This window comes from Triticum dicoccoides, chromosome 3A (genome assembly GCF_002162155.2).
Source record: "Triticum dicoccoides isolate Atlit2015 ecotype Zavitan chromosome 3A, WEW_v2.0, whole genome shotgun sequence".
NCBI lineage: Eukaryota > Viridiplantae > Streptophyta > Magnoliopsida > Poales > Poaceae > Triticum > Triticum dicoccoides.
In genome coordinates, this window is record NC_041384.1 from 173,750,115 (window position 1) to 173,759,267 (window position 9,153).

The 9,153-nt window shown below is 43.0% G+C and overlaps 1 long non-coding RNA gene across 1 annotated transcript; it reads right to left on the reverse strand.

The window, feature by feature from the left end:
- Window positions 1-6,601: 6,601 nt before the first annotated feature.
- Window positions 6,602-7,775, reverse strand: LOC119271446. The gene is made up of 3 exons (XR_005134533.1): window positions 7,742-7,775; window positions 7,577-7,648; window positions 6,602-6,661 (listed from the first exon to the last, which is right to left on the reverse strand). It is a non-coding gene; the product is annotated as an uncharacterized LOC119271446 (long non-coding RNA).
- Between the last annotated feature and the right edge of the window lie 1,378 nt (window positions 7,776-9,153).

Sequence of the window (9,153 nt, forward strand, 5' to 3'; positions counted from 1 at the left end):
CTCGCCAACTATTGCTATCGCATAGCGATAAAGTAAAACAATTATTTGGCACTTGCATCTTATGCAATAAAGAGACAACCATAAGGCTTCTGCCAGTTGCTGATAACTTCTACAAAATTTGATCATCTTATACAACAACTTATATCTCATCACGTCTTGACCATATCACATCACAACATGCCCTGCAAAAACAAGTTAGACGTCCTCTACTTTGTTGTTGCAAGTTTTACGTGGCTGCTACGGGCTTAGCAAGAACCGTTCTTACCTACGCATCAAAACCACAACGATAGTTCGTCAAGTTAGTGTTGTTTTAACCTTCTCAAGGACCTGGCGTAGCCATACTCGGTTCAACTAAAGTTGGAGAAACTGACACCCGCCAGCCACCTGTGTGCAAAGTACGTCGGTAGAACTAGTCTAGCGTAAGCGTATGCGTAATGTTGGTCCGGGCCTCTTCATCCAACAATACCGCCGAACCAAAGTATGACATGCTGGTAAGCAGTATGACTTGTATCGCCCATAACTCACTTGTGTTCTACTCGTGCATATAACATCTACGCAAAAAACCAGGCTCGGATGCCACTGTTGGGGAACGTAGTAATTTCAAAAAAATTCCTATGCACACGCAAGATCATGGTGATGCATAGCAACGAGAAGGGAGAGTGTTGTCTACATACCCTCGTAGACCGAAAGCGGAAGCTTTAGCACAACGCGGTTGATGTAGTCGTACGTCTTCATGATCCGACCGATCAAGTACCGAACACACGGCACCTCCGAGTTCTGCACACGTTCAACTCGATGACGTCCCTCGAACTCCGATCCAGCCAAACTTTGAGGGAGAGTTCCGTCAGCACGACGGCGTGGTGACGATGATGATGTTCTACCGACGCAGGGCTTCGCCTAAGCACCGCTATGATATGACCGAGGTGGATTATGGTGGAGGGGGGCACCGCACACGGCTAAGAGATCAAGAGATCAATTATTGTCACTTTGGGGTGCCCCCTGCCCCCGTATATAAAGGAGTGGAGGAGGGGGAGGGCCGGCCCTCTCTATGGCGCGCCCTAGGGGAGTCCTACTCCCACCGGGAGTAGGATTCCCCCTTTCCTAGTAGAATAGGAGCCCTTCCGAGTAGTAGGAGTAGGAGGGAAGGAAAGGGAAGGGAAAAGGAGAAGGAAGGAAGGGGGCGCCCCCCCTCCCTAGTCCAATTCGGACCAGCCCATGGGGAGGGGTGCGGCCACCCTTTGAGGCCTTTCTCTCCTTTCCCGTATGGCCCATTAAAGCCCAATACGAATTCCCGTAACTCCTCGACACTCCCGAAAATACCCGAATCACTCGGAACCTTTCCGATGTCCGAATATAGTCATCCAATATATCGATCTTTATGTCTCGACCATTTCGAGACTCCTCGTCATGTCCCCGATCTCATCCGGGACTCCGAACTCCTTCGGTACATCAAAACACATAAACTCATAATATAACCGTCATCAAACTTTAAGCGTGCGGACCCTACGGGTTCGAGAACTATGTAGACATGACCGAGACATGTCTCCGGTCAATAACCAATAGCGGAACCTGGATGCTCATATTGGCTCCTACATATTCTACGAACATCTTTATTGGTCAAACCGCATAACAACATACGTTGTTCCCTTTGTCATCGGTATGTTACTTGCCCGAGATTCGATCGTCGGTATCTCAATACCTAGTTCAATCTCGTTACCGGCAAGTCTCTTTACTTGTTCCGTAATACATCATCCCGCAACTAACTCATTAGTTGCAATGCTTGCAAGGCTTAAGTGATGTGCATTACCGAGAGGGCCCAGAGATACCTCTCCGACAATCGGAGTGACAAATCCTAATCTTGAAATACGCCAACCCAACAAGTACCTTTGGAGACACCTTTAGAGCACCTTTATAACCACCCAGTTACGTTGTGATGTTTGGTAGCACACAAAGTGTTCCTCCGGTAAACAGGAGTTGCATAATCTCATAGTCATAGGAACATGTATAAGTCATGAAGAAAGCAATAGCAACATACTAAACGATCAAGTGCTATGCTAACAGAATGGGTCAAGTCAATCACATCATTCTCTAATGATGTGACCCCGTTAATCAAATGACAACTCATGTCTATGGCTAGGAAACTTAACCATCTTTGATTCAACGAGCTAGTCAAGTAGAGGCATACTAGTGACATACTGTTTGTCTATGTATTCACACACATGTATTATGTTTTCGGTTAATACAATTCTAGCATGAATAATAAACATTTATCATGATATAAGGAAATAAATAATAACTTTATTATTTCCTCTAGGGCATATTTCCTTTAGATACAAGTGGTATATGGATGGTAGATAAAGGTTTTTGTAATCTGAAAATATAAAAACAGCAAGGTAACTAATGATAAAAGTGAGCGTAAACGGTATTGCACTGCTAGGAAACAAGGCCTAGGGTTCATACTTTCACTAGTGCAAGTTCTCTCAACAATAATAACATAATTGGATCACATAACTATCCCTCAACATGCAACAAAGAGTCACTCCAAAGTCACTAATAGTGGAGAACAAACGAAGAGATTATGGTAGGGTATGAAACCACCTCAAAGTTATTATTTCTAATCAATCCGTTGGGCTATTCCTATAAGTGTCACAAACAGCCCTAGAGTTTGTACTAGAATAACACCTTAAGACACAAATCAACCAAAACCCTAATGTCACCTAGATACTCCAATGTCACCTCAAGTATCCGTGGGTATGATTATACGATATGCATCACACAATCTCAGATTCATCCATTCAACCAACACATAGAACCTCAAAGAGTGCCCCAAAGTTTCTACCGAAGAGTCAAGACAAAAACGTGTGCCAACCCCTATGCATAGGTTCATGGGCGGAACCCGCAAGTTGATCACCAAAACGTACATCAAGTGGATCACGTGATATCCCATTGTCACCACAGATAAGCACGGCAAGACATACATCATGTGTTCTCAAATCCTTAAAGACTCAATCCGATAAGATAACTTCAAAGGGAAAACTCAATCCATTACAAGAGAGTAGAGGGGAAGAAACATCATAAGATCCAACTATAATAGCAAAGCTCGCGATACATCAAGATCGTATCACCTCAAGAACACGAGAGAGAGAGAGAGAGATCAAACACATAGCTACTGCTACATACCCTTAGCCCCGAGGGAGAACTACTCCCTCCTCGTCATGGAGAGCACCGGGATGATGAAGATGTCCACCGGAGAGGGATTCCCCCTCCGGTAGGGTGCCGGAACGGGTCTAGATTGGTTTTCGATGGCTATGGAGGCTTCTGGCGATGGAACTCCCGATCTGTTGTGCTCCCCGAAGTTTTTAGGGTATATGGGTATATATGGGAGGAATAAATACATCAGGGGAGCCACAAGGGGCCCACGAGGGTGGAGGGCCTCGTGGCTTCCTCGTTGATCCCCTGACGTGCACTCCAAGTCTCATGTATTGCTTTCTTTCCAAAAATAACTTTTCCGAAGGTTTCATTCCGTTTGGACTCCGTTTGATATTCCTTTTCTGCGAAACACTGAAATAAGGGAAACACAAAAACTGGCCCTGGGCTCTAGGTTAATAGGTTACTCCCAAAAATCATATAAAATAGCATATAAATGCATATAAAACATCCAAGGTTGATAATATAATAGCATGGAACAACCAAAAATTATAGATACGTTGGAGACGTATCAGCATCCCCAAGCTTAATTCCTGCTCGTCCTCGAGTAGGTAAATGATAAAAACAGAATTTTTGATGTGGAATGCTACCTAAAATATTTATCCATGTAATCTTCTTTATTGTGGCAAGAATATTCAGATCCATAAGATTCAAGACAAAAGTTTAATATTGACATAAAAACAATAATACTTCAAGCATACTAACTAAGCAATCATGTCTTCTCAAAATAACATGGCCAAAAAAAGTTCGTCCCTACAAAATCATATAGTTTGGTCATGCTCCATTTTCGTCACACAAGAATGCTCTCATCATGCACAACCCCGATGACAAGCCAAGCAATTGTTTCATACTTTAGTAATCTCAAACTTTTTTCAACTTTCACGCAATACATGAGCGTGAGCCATGGATATAGCATTATGGGTGGAATAGAATATAATGAGGGGGTTATGTGGAGAAGACAAAAAGGAGAAAGTCTCACATCGACGCGGCTAATCAATGGCTAGGGAGATGCCCATCAATTGATGTCAATGCAAGGAGTAGGGATTGCCATGCAATAGATGCACTATAGCTATAAATGCATGAAAGCTCAACAAAAGAAACTAAGTGGGTGTGCATCCAACTTGCTTGCTCACGAAGACCTAGGGCACTCGAGGAGGCCCATTGTTGGAATATACAAGCCAAGTTCTATAATGAAAATTTCCCACTAGTATATGAAAGTGACAAAACAAGAGACTCTCTATCATGAAGATCATGGTGCTACTTTGAAGCACAAGTGTGGAAAAAAAGGATAGTAGCATTGTCCCTTTTATTTTTTTATTTTTTTATTTGGCCTTTCTTTTTTATTTGGCATTTTTCTTTTTTTTTCTTTTTTTGGGACAATGCTCTATTAATGATGATCATCACACTTCTATTTGTTTACAACTCAATGATTAAAACTCGATACTAGAACAAAGCATGACTCTATATGAATGCCTCCGGCGGTGTACCGGGATTGCGATGAATCAAGTGTGACATGTATGAAAAATTATGAACGGTGGCTTTGCCAGAAATACGATGTCAACTACATGATCATGCAAAGCAATATGACAATGATGATGCGTGTCATAATAAACGGATCGGTGGAAAGTTGCATGGCAATATATCTCAGAATGACTATGGAAATGCCATAATAGGTAGGTATGGTGGCTGTTTTGAGGAAGATATAAGGAGGTTTATGTGTGACAGAGCGTATCATATCACAGGGTTTGGATGCACCAGCGAAGTTTGCACCAACTCTCAATGTGAGAAAGGGCAATGCACGATACCGAAGAGGCTAGCAATGATGGAAGGGTAAGAGTGCGTATAATCCATGGACTCAACATCTCTCCCTGCTAATAAAGCACCGAGTGCTTCTGGTCGTCCATCGTCGCGGCTGTTTTGCAAAAAAGTCCTTCTACTTTTTGGTAATGCAACCCGCAATCCCTTTATAAGTGGTTCTGAGAAAACGCTTCATTTTTACAAAAAGGGCCCTGTTGTTTAGTATATTCAACCCGTAGTCCATACGTCTGGTTCAGGATCGGGTCAACGCGCGGCGGCACAAGCGGCTGGCGGCGGCTCGATGCAGAAGGCGGCGGCGGATGGAGCTTGAAGGGGACGGATCCATGCACGGAAGGCGCTTGGGAGGCAGATCCAGAGGCCGGCAGCGAGGTGGGGGTCACCGGTGACGATGAGCAAGGCCGGAGGCGAGGCTTCTCGGGCGCACCCATGGCATCAGCGGGTCCTGGGGAGAAAGAAGACAGGGAGGTGAGGTCGTGAGGAAGAGAAGAAGGGATAAAGGAGGGGTGGTGTGGCGACCTAGGTAGGAGCTCGCCGGAGCTGGGTGACAGAGGACGGGCACGGGAGACGGAGGACGGGCGTGGGAGACAGAGGGATCCAGCGTTGCGTCTCGAAGTTCTTGCAGGTGGAGGCGGGCCTCAAGGCTGGCACTCCCGTGTCGCCTTGGTCTCGGCCTGCTCTTCGCCCGCCCCGCTCGCCCTGCTTGCCGCCTCCGACTCTTTCCACACCTCCATCGCCATTGACGTCGCCGGGCGGGAGTACACCCATTCCTGGCTAAAGTGGCCCCAAGAGGATGACAACAATGGCGGGGCAGTACAGTTGGAATCGCCAGAGAAAAAGCGATGTCATGGGAGCCAGCGGTGGTGAAGCTTTTGCTGCTTTGATGTTGCGTTCTTTAGAGAACATGGCAGTTTGTGGCGGCAACCATGGTGTGAGTCACGACTCGCGACCAGGTCCAGGACGACGGCAGCACGAGGGCTTGGGCGAGCAGCAGCATGCGGCACCGACGAGCAAGAGCAGTAGCAGCGGCAGCCCATAGCAGTGGTGGGCGTCGGGGAGAAGCAGCTACTGCCCAAGTGGAAGCGGGTGCACCTGCCAGAGAATGCATCAGCGGCGCCTGGTGATGGACATGGTCTGCATCCCCATATCTCTGAACCCCTTGGCGTTCATCGGGGTAGCCAGGCATGCCTTTGATTGCTGCTTTCGACAAAATCAACAACTTCCTGCCATGGTTTGATACAGGTAATCAAGTGGATGGCCGGTTTTGGGTTCAGGAGTAGCCGCAAGATTGCTATGTATTGTGAAACAAGTGTTAAGGTAATTCCAATAATAATTAGGCATAGACATTCTGTTGATGTGATTTCAATCATAATTGCACAACCATGTTTATATTAACCAAAGAGATTAAAGAGTACCACAAAGTGACAAAACAGATCACATATATTCAAGAGAAACTTACTCCAAGATTAGACAATAGGAAAATAGGATCATCACAAATTAATTATTTTGCTAAGCATATCGAGAGGGGCAGAACATATACCTCATATGTTTATTTGAAGAGATTCCTGAGACTGTTGAATAGCAACAGAGCTTTAAGCTCACTGCCGGACCTCATGTCCCTCAACCTCCTACGCAATATCTGCAAGAAATCAACGGAACGATGTGAGACGCCAATCATGACGTATAGAGAATTGTAGGCGAGGCCATACTGCACATCCGCAAATGCGCACTGGTCATTTTGAAACCAACGCCAGAATGGAGACTAAACAAATCAGACCAGGAGATACTAGACATAATAGCTAGCTAGCTTCATGAACTCAGAAACCAACGCCAACATTGAGACTCACATACGAGCGGAATGAAGCCTATTCCTACAGTTGCATATTGCTCTAGAACTCAATCCAATTACTCACTACAGCAAGACACACACTGGCTGAATGTTGGCAACCACAATCACCACCACATGGTGCCAGCCAAGTGCAAACAAGTGCTCTAAACCTCAAAATGTAGAGTGTTATTCACATGCTAGCTCTGGAAATTGACAAGTCTATCTCAAACAACAGACGAATATACAGCACACCATTGAGCTCTTTTGGATTCATTGAGGCCTAGCACCATGTCCCATTTGGTTTCCTCATCACCTGAACAACCTTCTCTTTTTTTCCTTATCCCCGGTGCACATCACGCAGCAGCACCTACATGAGGAAACCGCACTAGGGAAATGGGAAGAAAAGTAAATCGAACCAAACCGAACAAGGGGCAGCGGCACAAAGAGGAGAAGAGGGGCGATACAGGGAAATTTCAAGGCATTAATACACAAGACTATATGCGTCATTGGTTATAAGTACACAATTTTGGGCAAATTCTAGCGATAACATACTTGACTAAAGGAAACCACATAGTTTTGCAAGCAGATATTAACTTTGTTGCAGGTTATTGTAGCCCTATGCTTTTAAAAAAAAGACAGGATCTGCTTGTTTTTTTTAACTGAATGTTTAAGACAGTGGTCATACGAAGTTATCCTACAGCAACAACATGACCAAAGGAAACCTACATGTCTTTAAAAATCTGAACAATCACATGACTCAACTCCAAGCACAGGAATCTTCCTCTGTTCTTTAGAACTCTGCAACATACAAATCCATGTGAAACTAATTAGATGCGAAGGAAGAAAAAACCAGTCAGATTTCAGAAGACATAGAACTAATTAGATTAATACCTTGGTGGATGCAGTACTAGATGGATGCAGACTGTGTCGACGCCGAGGAGGAGGAGGGGCGAGAAGGTGAGCTCCCCCATGGAGAATAGTGACCACTCTGAAGTAGGAGTAGCTTTTTTTTATTGTAGCAAACGACACTGAGCTAGCTGCTACTCCCTCCGTCCGGAAAATTTCTTCTAGAAATTTTATCCATTTTTAGGACAAGTATTTCCGGACAGAGGGAGTACCAAAATAACACATCCATTCTCGATGGACCAAACACAAAAATAGTGCAAAATAAATAAGACATGAAATATAATATTAAAATAATGTCCATCGCCATAAAAATAATTCCATTTTAAAAAATATTCTCAAAAATATAAAAACAACTACTCAAAGTAAAAATAATAATTGTGTTTTACTGGACAATAAAAAATATATAATTGATACTTTTTAATAGGATGAAATGAAAATGAGGATCTGAAATAGGTCATGACAAACATTGTTAGGGTACGTCCAAATTACAAAGTCCAAAAAGAAATACTCGGTGTAACCTTATTTCTAATGTTTCCAACACATAAAAATAGTTTAAAAATATTTGAACAAAATATGTTCGTACTTTTAAAAACACTTAAAAATTCCCCCCAAAAAACTACTAACTACAAAAACCATTTCAAAATGTACAACAGAAATAATTAATTTACATAAAAATATTTTATAGAGAAATGTTCCGATTTACATAATTTTTTAAACTACTCTTCAAAAGGTTTTGCATTTTAAATAGGAAAATTATTTTTTTAATAAAAATAAGGAAATTTTCATGTTCAAAATTTATTTAAATTAGATATAGAAAATGGCAAAAAAATACCCATGAAGCAAGTTCTGCCACATTTATCGCCCAGTGCAACGCACGGGCATTTGTACTAGTTAGTCCTAAATAACTCACATACTTATTACAAAAATCTACAAGTCATCAAAAACCAAGCATTACGCGCATGCTCCTAGTGGGATAGATTGGTAGGAAAAGACCATCGCTCGCCCCGACCGCCACTCATAAGGAAGACAATCAAATAACACCTCATGTTTCAAATTTGTTACACAACATTTACCATACGTGCATGCTACAGGACTTGCAAACTTCAACACAAGTATTCCCCAAATTCACAACTAGCCAACTAGCACAACTTTGATATCACTATCTCCATATCTCAAAACAATCATCAAGTATCAAACTTCTCTTAGTATTCAATGCACTTATATAAAAGTTTTTATTATACCCCTCTTGGATGCCCATCATATTAGGACTAAATTCATAACCAAAGCAAATTACCATGCTGTTTAGGACTCTCAAAATAATATAAGTGAAGCATGCGAGTTCATCTATTTCTACAAAATAAATCCACCGCCGTGCTCTAAAAAGATATAAGTGAAGC